Raw genomic sequence first — 13636 nt, 5'->3', positions numbered from 1 at the left:
TGAATAAGTAAACCAAATTTGCATAAAAATTTTACTTTTCTTTTGCTAAATGGCTGTCTCTAAATTTGGTTCTGACGTAATTTACAAATTAACTTACGTAACGAACTTGTATATTCGTATATTTTTCTTCTGGCAAAAAATACAAAGTTGCAGATTTTTGCAGATATGAGCTTGAAACCTATGTTATAGGGTTTTCTGATACGCTGAATGTGATGGTGTGATCTTCATTAAAAATTTTTCACTTTTAGGGGATGTTCCCCCCTCTTTAAAAAATCAGGTGAGTTTTCTGAGGCTCGTAGCCTTTGATGAGTAATACTAAACTTAATAAAATTCATATATTTAGAATCAGCATTATAAGCCCATTAATTTGATACATTTATTGACATAAAAGTTCCGTTTTTAAAAGTTTCGACAACTATTGAGCCGTATCGCTTGTTTTTTTTTTTATTGTTTTTTTTTTTATTACGTATATTTTATTAAGTATATTATTGGGTTCTAACCTTATTCAATAACACGCTCTTTACGTTAAAAGTTAAAAAAAAAATCAATTCACAAACCCCTGAATCACAAAGGCCGTTTAATTAGAATAGATAGCTCTTTGGAAAGCACTAAAAAAAAACTGTAGCGTAAAGAGCGAAGTATTGACTTGGGGGAGAACCCCCTCATATACGTAATAATTTCTGTTCATTTTAAGTTCTAATGTTGCTTCTTACTTTCAGTTGAAAGTACTTGTTTTTTTTTAATTTAATTTCTGATCGTTTTTTAAATAATGCTTGGAAATCAGGCGCCCCCTTCATAGAAGTGTCCCTTACCCCAAAGAAAAATCCTCCACGGAACGATTCTCCCGAGTAACCACCTCCTCCCGCCCCCCACCCCATCACCAGAAAAAAATTCTTCCTGAAAATGTCTGTATACTTCCCAATAACCAATACAATATGTAAGCAATAGGCAAAGTTCATAACTTGCAGCCCTTTCCCTGGGAACTGTGGGAGATTAAGTCATCCTAAAAGACATATTTATTAGATTTTAGACTATGCTGAACACAATGGCTATCTCAAAATTTTAATTCGGTGACTTTGAGAAAAAAATGAGCGTGGGAGGGGGCCTAGTTGCCCTCCATTTTTTTTGGTCACTTAAAAAGGGAACTAGAACTTTTAATTTCCGGTCCAATGAGCCCTCTTACGATATTCTAGGACTACTGGGTCAATACGATTACCCCTGGGGAAAAAAAAAACAAATAAACGCGCACCCGTGATCTTTCTTCTGGCAAAAAATGCAAAATTCCACATTTTTGTAGATAGGAGCATGAAACCTCTACAGTAGGGTTATCTGATACAATGAATATGATGATGTGAATTTCATTAAGGTTCTATATCTTTTAGAGAGTTTGTCCCCCTTTTTTTCGAAATAAGCGAAATTTTCTCAGGCACCTTGCTTTTGATGCGTATAATTAAACTTGATGAAACTTAACTATTTGAAATCTGAACAAAGGTTTGGTTCTTATGATGTATCTATTGGTACCAAAATTCCGTTTTTTAGAGTTTCGGTTACCATTGAGCCGGGTCGCTCCTTACTTACAGTTCGTTACCACGAACTGTTTGATAGGACTATTTGTCTCTCCAGAACAGATGAATAAAGTGATTGGCCTCTGATTATATATGACAGGCTTAAACCAATAAAATTTAAGTTCATATTTTAAAACGTAAATATAAAAAATAATTTTTTGTCATTGGGTTTTTCGCATAGTATTCTCTAAGAAATGGGAGGAGGGGTATCGTTTGTTAGCCTCGTGTAGATCGGTGCTATGGTGCAGTACTTAAGAAGGTGATATGTTACACAATATATACTTTATAACAGAGATGAGCAGCTGTCAAATGTGTTTCGTTTTTTTTTCTTTTTTTTGCTTTTAGCATTATCAAGAGGCAGTTGTTTAACAAGGGTTTATGCAATTGGTTATCCAAGATACAACATAACGATTAGGATTTCAAAGCTCATCTCCCACCTACTTACACATGAGTATAGAGCACATAAAACATTTAAGAAAAAAGTGAAACTTAACTTTTCGTAAAAATCTAATGCGATAAGGTATAATATGTTGAATCAGATAATAGAATATACTTGATTCAACCCGGTGAGATGTAAAGCTAACATTTCAAAAAATGTCACATAACATCTTTTGAATTTGAATTCCTAGTGATGTGTTGATTTGTTAGTAACTGTAGGCTAGCGAGTACGAAAGAAAACATTATTAAAAAAAGAAAGCATTCCATTTCGAAAAAGGAACCTCCCAATTTTACAAAAGGTTTTGAAATCTTTTCATCCTTTCATCAGGATGAAAGCTTATTCTTCCATAAAAAAAAAGAACGAAAAATTGAGAAAGTTTTTGACACAAAATACAAAATTGGATGAGTATTGTAGACATAACAGCATTGTAAATCAGCATTCTTCTCGTCATTGGATAACGCTCATTCAAGCCACGAAAGAATTCAGGGGTGAGATAAAAGAAACTTTCAAATAAGAATTGGTTGCCATATGGGCCTTCCATTACTATTTGTTTCAAAACGCCTGAAACTGAATCTATAACTTAAACTTAGAATCTAGAATCCGAATCTAGACGCCTAACCAAAATCTTGTGACTTTGACTTCAAAACACTTGATGGATTTCGAATTTTGTACGCCATAGACAAGAATGTTACTAGAACGTAAAGATTAATTTCATATAATGCAAAAAAAACTCGCGTTCTGTCGAATACGAACTGTTGTTTTAAGAAGCGAATTTGATTTTTTAGAGGCGAATTATTTTTTACACGATGTTGTCTTTTGTAAGCATAGCTCTGGTGTCAACAGTTACCTCACACAGGGCTTCATTAGCAAGGTGTTAACATCAGCTTCTCAAGTCTTATAAAACAAGGTTGGACATGAAACACCACACCATTCCGCGATAGAATTTATTTAACGACCGACCACTTCATCTAAACCAAGCTATAAATAGAATAGTTTCTGTTTAAACTAACTTCCTTATGAATCCATAATGCACCATCATTAGGGAGGAAAGAGGGACTCTATATACCCATGTATGAGTCAATTATCAGCTGGCTAAAACGAACTTTCATTTGAAAGTTCGGTTCTGGCGTAAACTTGTATTTCATACGAGATCACATAATGTCAACAATAGCTTCTTCAGTTTCATGGGAACAAGACCAGGATTGAACCTTACAAAATTCTGTGATGGCGTTTTGTTAACGACTGAACATTTTTTTTTAATCAAATTATAAATATAATAGTTTATGTTTTGAGCTAAATACCTTATAAATCCGTGCTACTCTAACAGCGAGGAGAAAAGGAGGCTCCATGTAAAAGCGTAAAACGTAAGTATTAGCTAACCGAACCTTCATTCTAAATTTCAGTTTCGGTTTACCCTTATATGGTGTTTACCTTATTTGGTGTTTTTGGTGTTTACCTATATATGGGTATATGGTGTTTACCTTATATATGGGTATATGGTGTTTACCTTATTACATTTACTTTATATGGTGTTCTGTATAATCGACAGTAGCTTCATGCACCAGCGTACGAGGTAACTATCGGCTAGCCAAAGCGAACCCTTGTTCAAAGGTTAAGTTATCTGGTCTTGTTTTAAAACTTATCGGTAATAGTTACAAGGAGTGACCGTTAATGACTAATTCATCATAGTTCCTCAGCTAAATCCCTCATAAACCCATATCATTCTATAGGTGCGGGAGAAGGAGAACTCCATTTAACGGTGTATGAGGTAATTATTTGCTACCCAGCCGATTTTCATTAAAAAAGGTTCAGTTTTATAATCTCCTAATTTGAGTTTTTATTGGTACTAATCACAAGGATTGACTGTGACAGAATAATCCATCATAATCCATCAACTAAAGCCCTTATAATTTCAACTAATATATCAGTGGGGACGAAGGAAGGGCTCCATGTGACAGTGTTTAAGGTATCGGCTAACCAAATTAAATTATGTTCTAAAGTTCAGGTTTCTAATCGCTTTATTTGAGACCTTGTAGGTAATAGTCACAGGGGTAACCGTGAATAATTAATCTCTCATGGTCTCCAAGCTAAAGCTCCAGAATCAATACCGCTCCATCAGTAGGGAGGAAAGGGGCTCCATATAGCAGCGTAAGAGGGAAGTATTTGCTACCCAAACGGACTTTAATTCAAAAGTTCAGTTTTTCGATTTCTGAAATCGAAGCCTTGTCTTTGCTAGTCACAACGAGCGACATCTATCATACTCCCTTAACTATATCCCTCATAATCTCAACTAATCTATCAGCAGGGAAGAAGGAGGAACTCAATGCATCAGCATGTGTGGTAAGCATTTGCCAGACAAAGCAATTCATAGGAGAGTTCTCTAAACATAGAATCTAGATAAACTTACAAACTAGGTACAGACATGAATTTCCTCATGTATATCGAATACCTAAGTCGCTACTGAACACCTTACATAATGAGTAAATATTTCGTAATTACTTAGTCATAATTACTAGGGATTACCCAGGACTAAATATTTTTGCTGTGGCGCCAACGCTGGCACCAGCATTTGTACTCTAATGCCACCCATCTGTATGTCACAGCACCACCAGTGTCAGCACTGATGGTGCTGTAAGGCTTAATAATAGCTTGTAGGGAATAATTAGGAATGATGTGGTAACAAAAAGATTTCTGCAAGAAGAAGTTGGGTTTATCCAAAAAAAAGTTTTCTTTTTCCTATAAGTGCTCTTTCTGGAGGCTGTTACCGCTCAAACTATGACATTAGAATGTTTGAAGTTCGGCAAAGGTGGAGTTTGATAAAAGTGAACTTTGAAATTGGATCGTTACGAGTTGTATTGAAAAGACTGTTTAAGCCAAAGTTTTATGCGATTAAAAAGTCTTCCAAATCTTTCCTCCTTTAGTTTGTTTAGTGGACACAGTTCACTCTCCGGGGTGATACTGCGTAGGTTCAAAACATGAAATGGTACACTTTATAATTGATTACTTAGTAGAATAGAGCAAGCGAATGAACTAGGTTTAACCCCAGGCACCCTCGTAACCCTCATGGTACTGGATCGAAATTTGGAGGCAACTGTTTTGTAGAGAGCAGTCGAAGTGTCTTCTGCAGCTCCAGGGCTTATGACTATATTTATGGCTACGGCAGTGTATGGTTATGCTTACAGGTAGGTTTTAGTACTTGGCTCACGCCAGAAAAAGCTAATGGATTTGGAATGTGACGATCCTAAACGAAGAAATTGAAGGACCTGTGATGCCAAAAGAGGGTCCAGAAATTCAGTGTCTTTGATCGGCTTAGAAGTTACATCCATGCTCCCCTGGACCACCCCAATGTAGAAAATATTGAAGCATCTATAGTTGTTTCAATTTAAGACGCCATGAAACGAGTCCTTTTTTTGTAACTGAACTGCTATAAATTTACAGGGACTATATACAGGGTTAGACAGACCTCAATGAAGACACCATTAAAAAAAACGGTCGTCTTGGTTCAAGACTCCCAAGACTGGGCCACAAAATGTGTTTTCTTCAATTGGCTTAAAACCATAAGGTCCATGGACTCGACCAAGGAAAGGCCCCTTGTTCTAGCAAACGAAGACAGAAAATATGGAAAGGAATTGGTTATACTGATTTATGATGCCCGGAATAGCTCCAAGATTTGTTTCGTCTCCGATTGGCTTGCAAATTACTGGGGATATAGACTAGGAGAACCTCAGAAAGGAGAAACTGATTTTTTTTTAATTTGGCTGGTCATGATGACAGAAACCGCTTGTAAGACCACAAATTTTGCATATTTTCGATTTATTTGACTGAAAACCTTTACCAACCACCTTAAATTTTAGAAAAGGACATCACGAAAAAAATAATTGCGCAAAACAACGGTTGATTGAGCATTTTGACCGAAAGTATCTAGGATTGATTTCTAACAGCCAATAAAAAAAAGTACTTAAATACTATTGCCTATTGATCCTAAGATCATAGTGTTGCATTTCAGTGCGTTTAGTGCAAAGACATAAACCGAATTAAAAGGGATTGGTCCTAGAAACTAGTTTAAATTCAAATATTTATTAGGCTAAAAGATTCAAGAGCATAAATAAAATTAAAATCAACCGACCCATCATATTCAATACGGTTCAAAAACAAATACTGGCCAATAACAAGTAATTAAATTAGTGTTTACTGATTAGCTCACTTTTGAAATAGATTAATATCTGCTTTGCATTAATAAGTCTATATCTATATTAAAATTATTTATCGGGGGAAATAGAGGTTGATGAAAAAGGATATGAAAAGTGTAATTTAAGGTCACGATGGAAGGAGTGCCCTTAGGGGAAAGGGCAGCCTGAGATATCGGATGAACCTAAAAGGTATAAGATAATTGAAATGTAGTATACCTCTATTTTTATACCCTGGTATATTTTGGAATGCTCAATTTTTTATAAAATTTAATAAATCGAATTTTTTGAAGAAGTTATTTTTATTAAGAAAAGAGTAGGTGACATTAGATAAATTATGAGATAATTTAAAAGAAAATTTGAAGGTCACCGAGAGGAGAGCAGGTGGGATTAAAATAAAATAAGTATATAATTAATATACGTTGATACAATTTCAGTATCTATACTAGTTAAATGAATCATACTTTCCTGCTATTCGATTTTCGCCAATACTCAGCAACGGCTCAATCTCAAAACTTAATACAATCAAACTCAAAACAAATTACTTAGAATGAAATCAAGGAGAAAATAAGAGACTATTGTCCTATGATCCCGCGTTAGAAAGAGTGCTGTAATTTCATTGGTTTATTTCTGTGATGTATTTCCGTGAGCCAATCGCATTATTCCCTAAGAAATAGAATGATTGCTTAAAATTAATGACTGAAAAAGAAATAAAAAAGGAAAAGAAAATTCCTTAAGATGCCCTTACAAATTAATACAGCCGACTCATAAAAACAATAATTACTCAAAAACTTTATCATTCTCTCTTGTTTTTGTTTTTTGCTGTGGTACTATCCTTTAACGCATTGTTGAGCTTAAAAATCAGCCACCTGCCACCTTTTGATCTTTTGCCACCGGCAGTCTGGTGCTCCTCTCCACTATAAGGCATCCACTACTAAAATATACAGCTTGGTGGAGGCTGACAGATTTTTCATGCTATCATAATTTGTAGCATCGCTTTTGTTCCATTTTCTATTACCAACATCTGAACAAAAACATTTTTTGCCTCGTGGATCCATTTTAGGTCTATCCAATTCAATTTATTCAAATAAAAATAAAACATCAATAGTAATAAATATCCTGGAAGCGAACTTGTTAAGGACCAAAACAACAAAAAGTTGTTAACGAAGGAAAGAAAAAAAGAAAAGAAAGCAAAAACACGGTAAATAAAGCAAATTGATTAAAAATTTAGAGAACTATAATATCAAAGTTTAGTAGCATTGTTATACAGCGTGCCAAAACTTGTGGATAGTTCGACACTGGAGGGTGTTATATTCCATTGAAGTATAGATTTACAAATGGGAGATCGCTGGGCGGAACTAGAGACACACTTGGGGACAATGAAGGAACGGTTGGATGAACTGAGACAGAGGCTTTCAGAATTATTACTATTAAAATAAGATAATAATTGAGGAGGAAGATTTTTATGGTAAGTGGAGTACGTAAGGGAAAGATTGAATTTTTTGATGATTTGTTCAAAAGGGATAATACAAAAATCGGAGTACAAATCCTGGGTTGGATACAGTCGGGGCAGCCGAAAAACTGCTTTGACGGCACGGTTTTGCCAAATTTTAATTTGTTGGTAACTGAAGGATATGTGTTGCCCCAAACAGATCCGCAGTATGGGATATATGGGTACATAAAAGAGTAATAAAGGGTGAAAAGGATATCGGGAGGAAGAAAATAATTCACACGATTAATCATGCTTACCTGTCGCAAGATTATGGCTCTGATGTAGGAAACATGTGTTGAAAATGATAGTGAGGAGTCTATGTCGACACCAAGAAACTTAGCAACTTCGACCTGCGGGAGTAGATTGGTGGAATATTTGAGGCCAAGTGCTTCCTGAGCTTCATTTTTTTTGTAAGGGGTTCAAAATAATACAACCTGACTTTTCTTGCTGTTAATTGTCATGTAGTTAACGAGACACCACTCCAGTACTCTATTCAGAAAGATTTGAGTTATGGTGACGATGGATGGTAAATTAGGGCCGGTGATGAAAAATTTGCTATCGTCAGTAAAAAGCACTGGGTGCACTGATGGACCCAGGTCCGTAACCCAATCATAAATATAAAGGAGAAAAAGTATTGGACCAAGAACAGAGCCCTGCGGGACGCCCCTCCGGACAGGTAGGGGATGCGAAGTCACCCCGCCCAGACTCACAGTCTGTACTCTACCAGAGAGATAAGAGCCGAACCATGAGAAAGGAACTCCACGAATCCCTAAGTTGTTGAGTTTATTTAATAAAACACTGTGATCAACCAGCCATGTCAAAGGCCTTAGAAAAATCCAGAGATAAGCCCAATACAGTATTTTTAAGATCAAGTTGGGAACGTACAAACTGTGTGGCGTCGATTAGTGCATGAGGAGTTGAAAATTTGGAACGGAATCCATATTATGAGGAGAAATCAACGAATCTGAAGGATGAATCACAAATAAAAAGGAAGAAAGACGTCCGAAGATAATTCTCTCGAGCACTTTAGATACAACTGGGAGAAGTAAGATTGGAAGTGCCTTTTTGATGAATTTGGATAACAATTGCTGATTTAAATAATTCTGGGAAGACTCTATTCGTCATAGAAGAGTTTGCTATGTGCACAATGGATTCACAAACATAGGAAGATACGGTCCTAAGAAGCTTATTATTTATGCCAAAGAAGTCAGGTGCACTACTATTAATTAGAGAGAGATTCGATAACTTGAAGCACCTCTTTATTATCAGTTAGAGAGAAAAACATGGATCTGGGATTCTTGCTAGGGTGTGCTGACTGGGAACAGGAGTTAGCATTTGGAATATTAGTGAAATAAATATTAAGAGCATCCGGTACTTAAATTGGGTCAATTAATCTGCCACTAATGTCCCTAAAGTTTATAAGTATGGATCTTGAATTCCTTTTTTTTTTAAATTTCATTTATTGTGGACCAACTTTTTTGCAAGTTCCCTTTGCGGTGAGAGATTTTGAATAATAATAATTCTTTGCTTCCCGGACGAGTTTGGTATATAAGTTTTTGTATTTTTTATAATTAGTTAGGTCAATAACGCTACTGGTTTTGCAAGCTAACTTATATAGGTCATTTTTACGGTATGAAGAGATTATCAGGCTATTGGACATACAAGGGTGTATATGGGTAGTTTTTCGGTTTGATTTACGGACTGGAAAGTTTGGACTGACAAAGGATTTCAAAGGATCCGCGAACCGGTTCATATTTACAGTATTGTATATTCTATAAGAAGTAGGGGTATTATTTCTAGAGGATTGAGTAGTTGGTAGGGAGAGTAGGGAGATATAGATTGGAAAGTGATCTGACAGGTCTGAGAATATTATTTTGGAGTACAGGGAAGTGGATACAAAAAGGTTATCAGTTTCAGTAGCTGTAGACCTCATAGGATCAACTCTAGTAGGAAAAAGGATTGTGGGAAGAACATCACTTAAGGTAAATGTTTCAAAGAAGGTATCACAAATCATTATTATTGCTAACATTTCGTACAATTGAAGCCCCCAAAAACTATTTCCTTCTTTTGAGGTAAATTAATAAAACTAGAAAAATCATTGAACAAATTACAAAAGAAAGGTGTCGAAAATGAGGGTGTTTTATAAAACAATGCAAAAATAAAAGAATTCTCGTCAACACTTATGTCCGCGATTATTGAATAAATGCATCTATTATTTATAGGTTGGGAGAATAAGGGTTCACAGTCTAATGACCTGGGGAATTTTAGGCTTGACCGGATGTAAACAGAAATGCCGCCAGAAGATTTGGTTAATTTTCTTTCAGTATGAATAGGTTGAAAGCCAGGGAGGGAAAATTTGTTAGTATCATCAATTTCTGAAACCCACGTCTCAGTTATTCCAATTACGTCGAAAGGCCAGTAACCGTTAGTTAAAATTAAATCTTCAAAATTAGCCCATTTATCCCGTATCCTTTTGATGTTAAAGCAAATTACATTAAGCTTGGTCTTTTCCATTAGCTTAGGTTTCACATTTTTCACAAAATCAAAAGTCTCGAGATATTCACAGTTAATTTGGGTTAAGGGGCTAGCTGGTGGGCAAATTATTTTGATCATCGTAATCGTTAAAAACAACATTATTGTACAGTGATAAATTCTTGAGAAACGTAAGATCTTTCATAATACACATTTAAATATCCATTGTAGTCTGAGTTTCATCATTTCCTTCATTTGAATATTGGGATTCTTCTTCAGCCGACGAAATATCAGTGGCACCGACTACCGTCTTGGGGTTTGTGGCATTATTGAAGCATGTATTAATTTGATTTGCAGTTTAGTCTACAGGCTTAACTAGCTTCGATGTGGAATCTATGTCCTTTTTGATGGAAGATAGTTGAACTGTAGCTGTTTGTAAGATGTCATCACCTGGAAGTTTAGTGAGCTTTCTTCTTGAGAATATTTTTGGTTTCCTCAGGTTCATTACCAACCTCAATTAAGTGACTTACTGTAAGATAAGTTGCAAGCCTTTGCCATTCTTGGCTACTTTCAGAAGAATCTTTTGGAGGACAAGATATTGAAGCAAAATTAGGTAAGAGATAGGGGGACTGACTAGAACCTTGAGTATGAACATTATTTGCCTCTTTTAGAAATGACACTGTCTTTGCTTCTTCTACAGCAACTGTTGCTTGGCTTCTACTGGGCCGATGGGGCGTGGGTTGCCGAGGGATTCTTGCAGCTACAACTGAGTAAGGTAGGTCCGTTTCATCAGATATTCTAGGGATTACGACTCGCTTTTTGTGAGCCGGGCAAGATTGATTTTGGAAGGCTGTGCATCCCTTACGGTTAAAATTTCTGCTGAAAAGGTCTGGCCCAGGGCATTCACTAATTACATGGCCTGTTTTCCCACACTTAAGGCAAGACGGATCGGATTGTTTGCAGTGTGTTTTGCTGTGGCCGTGGGCCAGACAAGTGAAGCATTGTAGGGGCTTAGGCTTATAAGTCTTGTAAAAAACAAACATACCGTACAAGAATATTTCTCTGTTTAGTTCTACTTTGCAGGAAATGAGGATTGAACGGCTTGGGTGAAGGACTCCCAAACTTAGCCTTGTTGCAGTTGAAGGATTGGTGAGAAGGCCTGAAGAATCTATTAGTTCAGTTTGGATTTCCTCCACTTTTACACTGGTATCAACACCATACAGCAGCGCATACTTGTGTAACCTTTCGACATCTTTTTTTGTGGCTAAAACTTTCTAGTCATCAAAAATTGTTTCTTTGGGTTTTGACAGGACATGGTCTGCCGCCTGAGAAGACGTAAAGTAAATATCAATAGGTTCGTCCTTCTTGAAAACAAGCTCACAATTTACCTTGGCGGTCAGAAAGAGAGCTTTCCTAATTTGCATAATTCGATCTTTTGAAAAGGGTTGGCCATTGGTTTGCCTGATTAAGACAGTATAATAATTGGGGTAATCGGTAGTACTAGTTTCTGGGACACTTGAAGGGAAGGGTTGCACTATCACTGGCGAAGGAGTTTCATCCATTTTCCTCTTTTTGCCAGGCGTCTCACTTCTTTCATTAGAGGTAGTTTCGGCTAAGGCCTGAATGCCTGACAAGTGTCTTACTGTTTTGGACTGCGTAGCTGGGGGGGGGGAGGGTAGGTCTAGGAAGAGTTTTAGAAGTAGGTTGGAATGGCGACTGGCCAAGGGTTTCAGTGGGAGTATCCTTCTTAGGTGGTAGTCTTAGGGGCTGCTTTTTTCACGACATTTATTCCGACGAGACACTGCAGATTCACGACTGTTAATCAGTCTTAATTCAAGGTCACTTCACCAAAAGTAAATGTGACAATTTGTAATCAGCGATAAAACCAATATATTCAATGTTAAGTAGGTTAATCACTGGCACTCAATATTCAAGGGGGTTTGCTGATGGCAATAACTAATTAGTATTCACTTATATAACTAAATTAATCACTATGATAAATAATAACTCACTTTGAAGTGAGCAATCCCTCACAACTAAATCTGCTGGTTTTTTCACGGAAAGTTAATTGTGCAATCTAACACAGTACAGTACAAAAGATAATCCGATTAGGTTCATAAGTTAGTTCTTCTTAGTTCAGATACACCTGAAACCACGGTTTTCCAAGATTTTTTGGCCGTTTTATGCTTATGAAGTTTTTAGGACATTATCATATATCCCTCAGTGTTGCCAGATCAAATCATAAAAAAGCTAAATTAATTATTTCAAATTGACAAAACTTTTTGGCGGTAAAATTTCAAACATTAACAATTCGTTGATTTCCAAAGACAAGGAAAGCTACGCCTTCTTAAGCTTTTTTGTGCCGCATATTAAATAAAATATTCGAAAGATTAAATAAAGTTTTAGCTGATAATGTTGTTTTTTCTCAAGGTTGTTTCCACCCGCTAATCTGGTTGTTTTGTTGTTAATGGTCGTGCATTATATTTGTGTATTTTGAAGTTTCTTTTTTGTTTCTTTTTCTAAGTATTCCACTTGTGTTTTTAGAATGAATTATCGTTATTATTATTATTATTATATTTTAGTTTATTTTGTGCTGATTTTTCACCCACGATTCTTTTTTAAGTCGGTGCCCGTTACTACTAAAAACTGCATATTTGCGTAGGGAGGCCTTTTTCACTTAAGGTTGAATTCCCAATTTACCCCTAATCTGTTAAGATATTCCTTAAATTTCGAACTTTCCTAATTTTAAGATATTTCTTAAATTTAGATATTTCTTAACTTTCCACTAAACCAAAACAACGATCAGATTCCAATTTTAGTGACCTTTGTACCGTTAAGCTGTAAAAACAGCTTGATGTGCTAGGCAGAGACCAAATCCAGGACCTGTGTTTGAGGGATGATATTTTTTTTTTGGGGGGGGGATGGTGTTGGGTTTAGAAAAACAAGATAGATTAGTGTTTATCAACGTTTCTGTGTGCGAAAATTTGTGAACATGTATTTTATTACTTTTTTTCTAGTTGGACAAAAAAATCAAGGAGGAGGAGATCAAACTGAGTAATACAACCCTAGATACGGCCATGGCTGCTATCAAGGCCTTATGCAGGGGGTGTAGAAGGTTTGAAACCCACCCCCTTCCCCGAAATGTTATTTCGACTAGTAAAAACGAAAAAAAGGAATATAAACGAATTTTTGATGCGTTTTTTAAGTTTTTGTTACCCCCCCCCCCCCAAAAAAAAAAATCCTGTATGCGGCCATTGCTACTACCCTTATATCAGTGCTTTTCATCACTTCAAAGCACCCAGTTGCCCAGGCAACCGGTCACTAGAGTAATCGGTCACTAGGGCCACTGAAATATACTGCACGCAAAGGCTGATGGATCTTTTATACCGTCATATTTTATGGTCATCTGTTTTGTTCAGTTCTTAATAACTTGTAGAAGTAAAAAGAGGCATAGCATAAGAAGAATCTTTACTGATACCAA

This window comes from Artemia sp. Qi Xiang Cuo, chromosome 3 (assembly GCF_049724085.1).
Source record: "Artemia sp. Qi Xiang Cuo chromosome 3, ASM4972408v1, whole genome shotgun sequence".
Lineage (NCBI taxonomy): Eukaryota > Metazoa > Arthropoda > Branchiopoda > Anostraca > Artemiidae > Artemia > Artemia sp. Qi Xiang Cuo.
Note: the sequence above shows the minus strand (reverse complement) of the source record.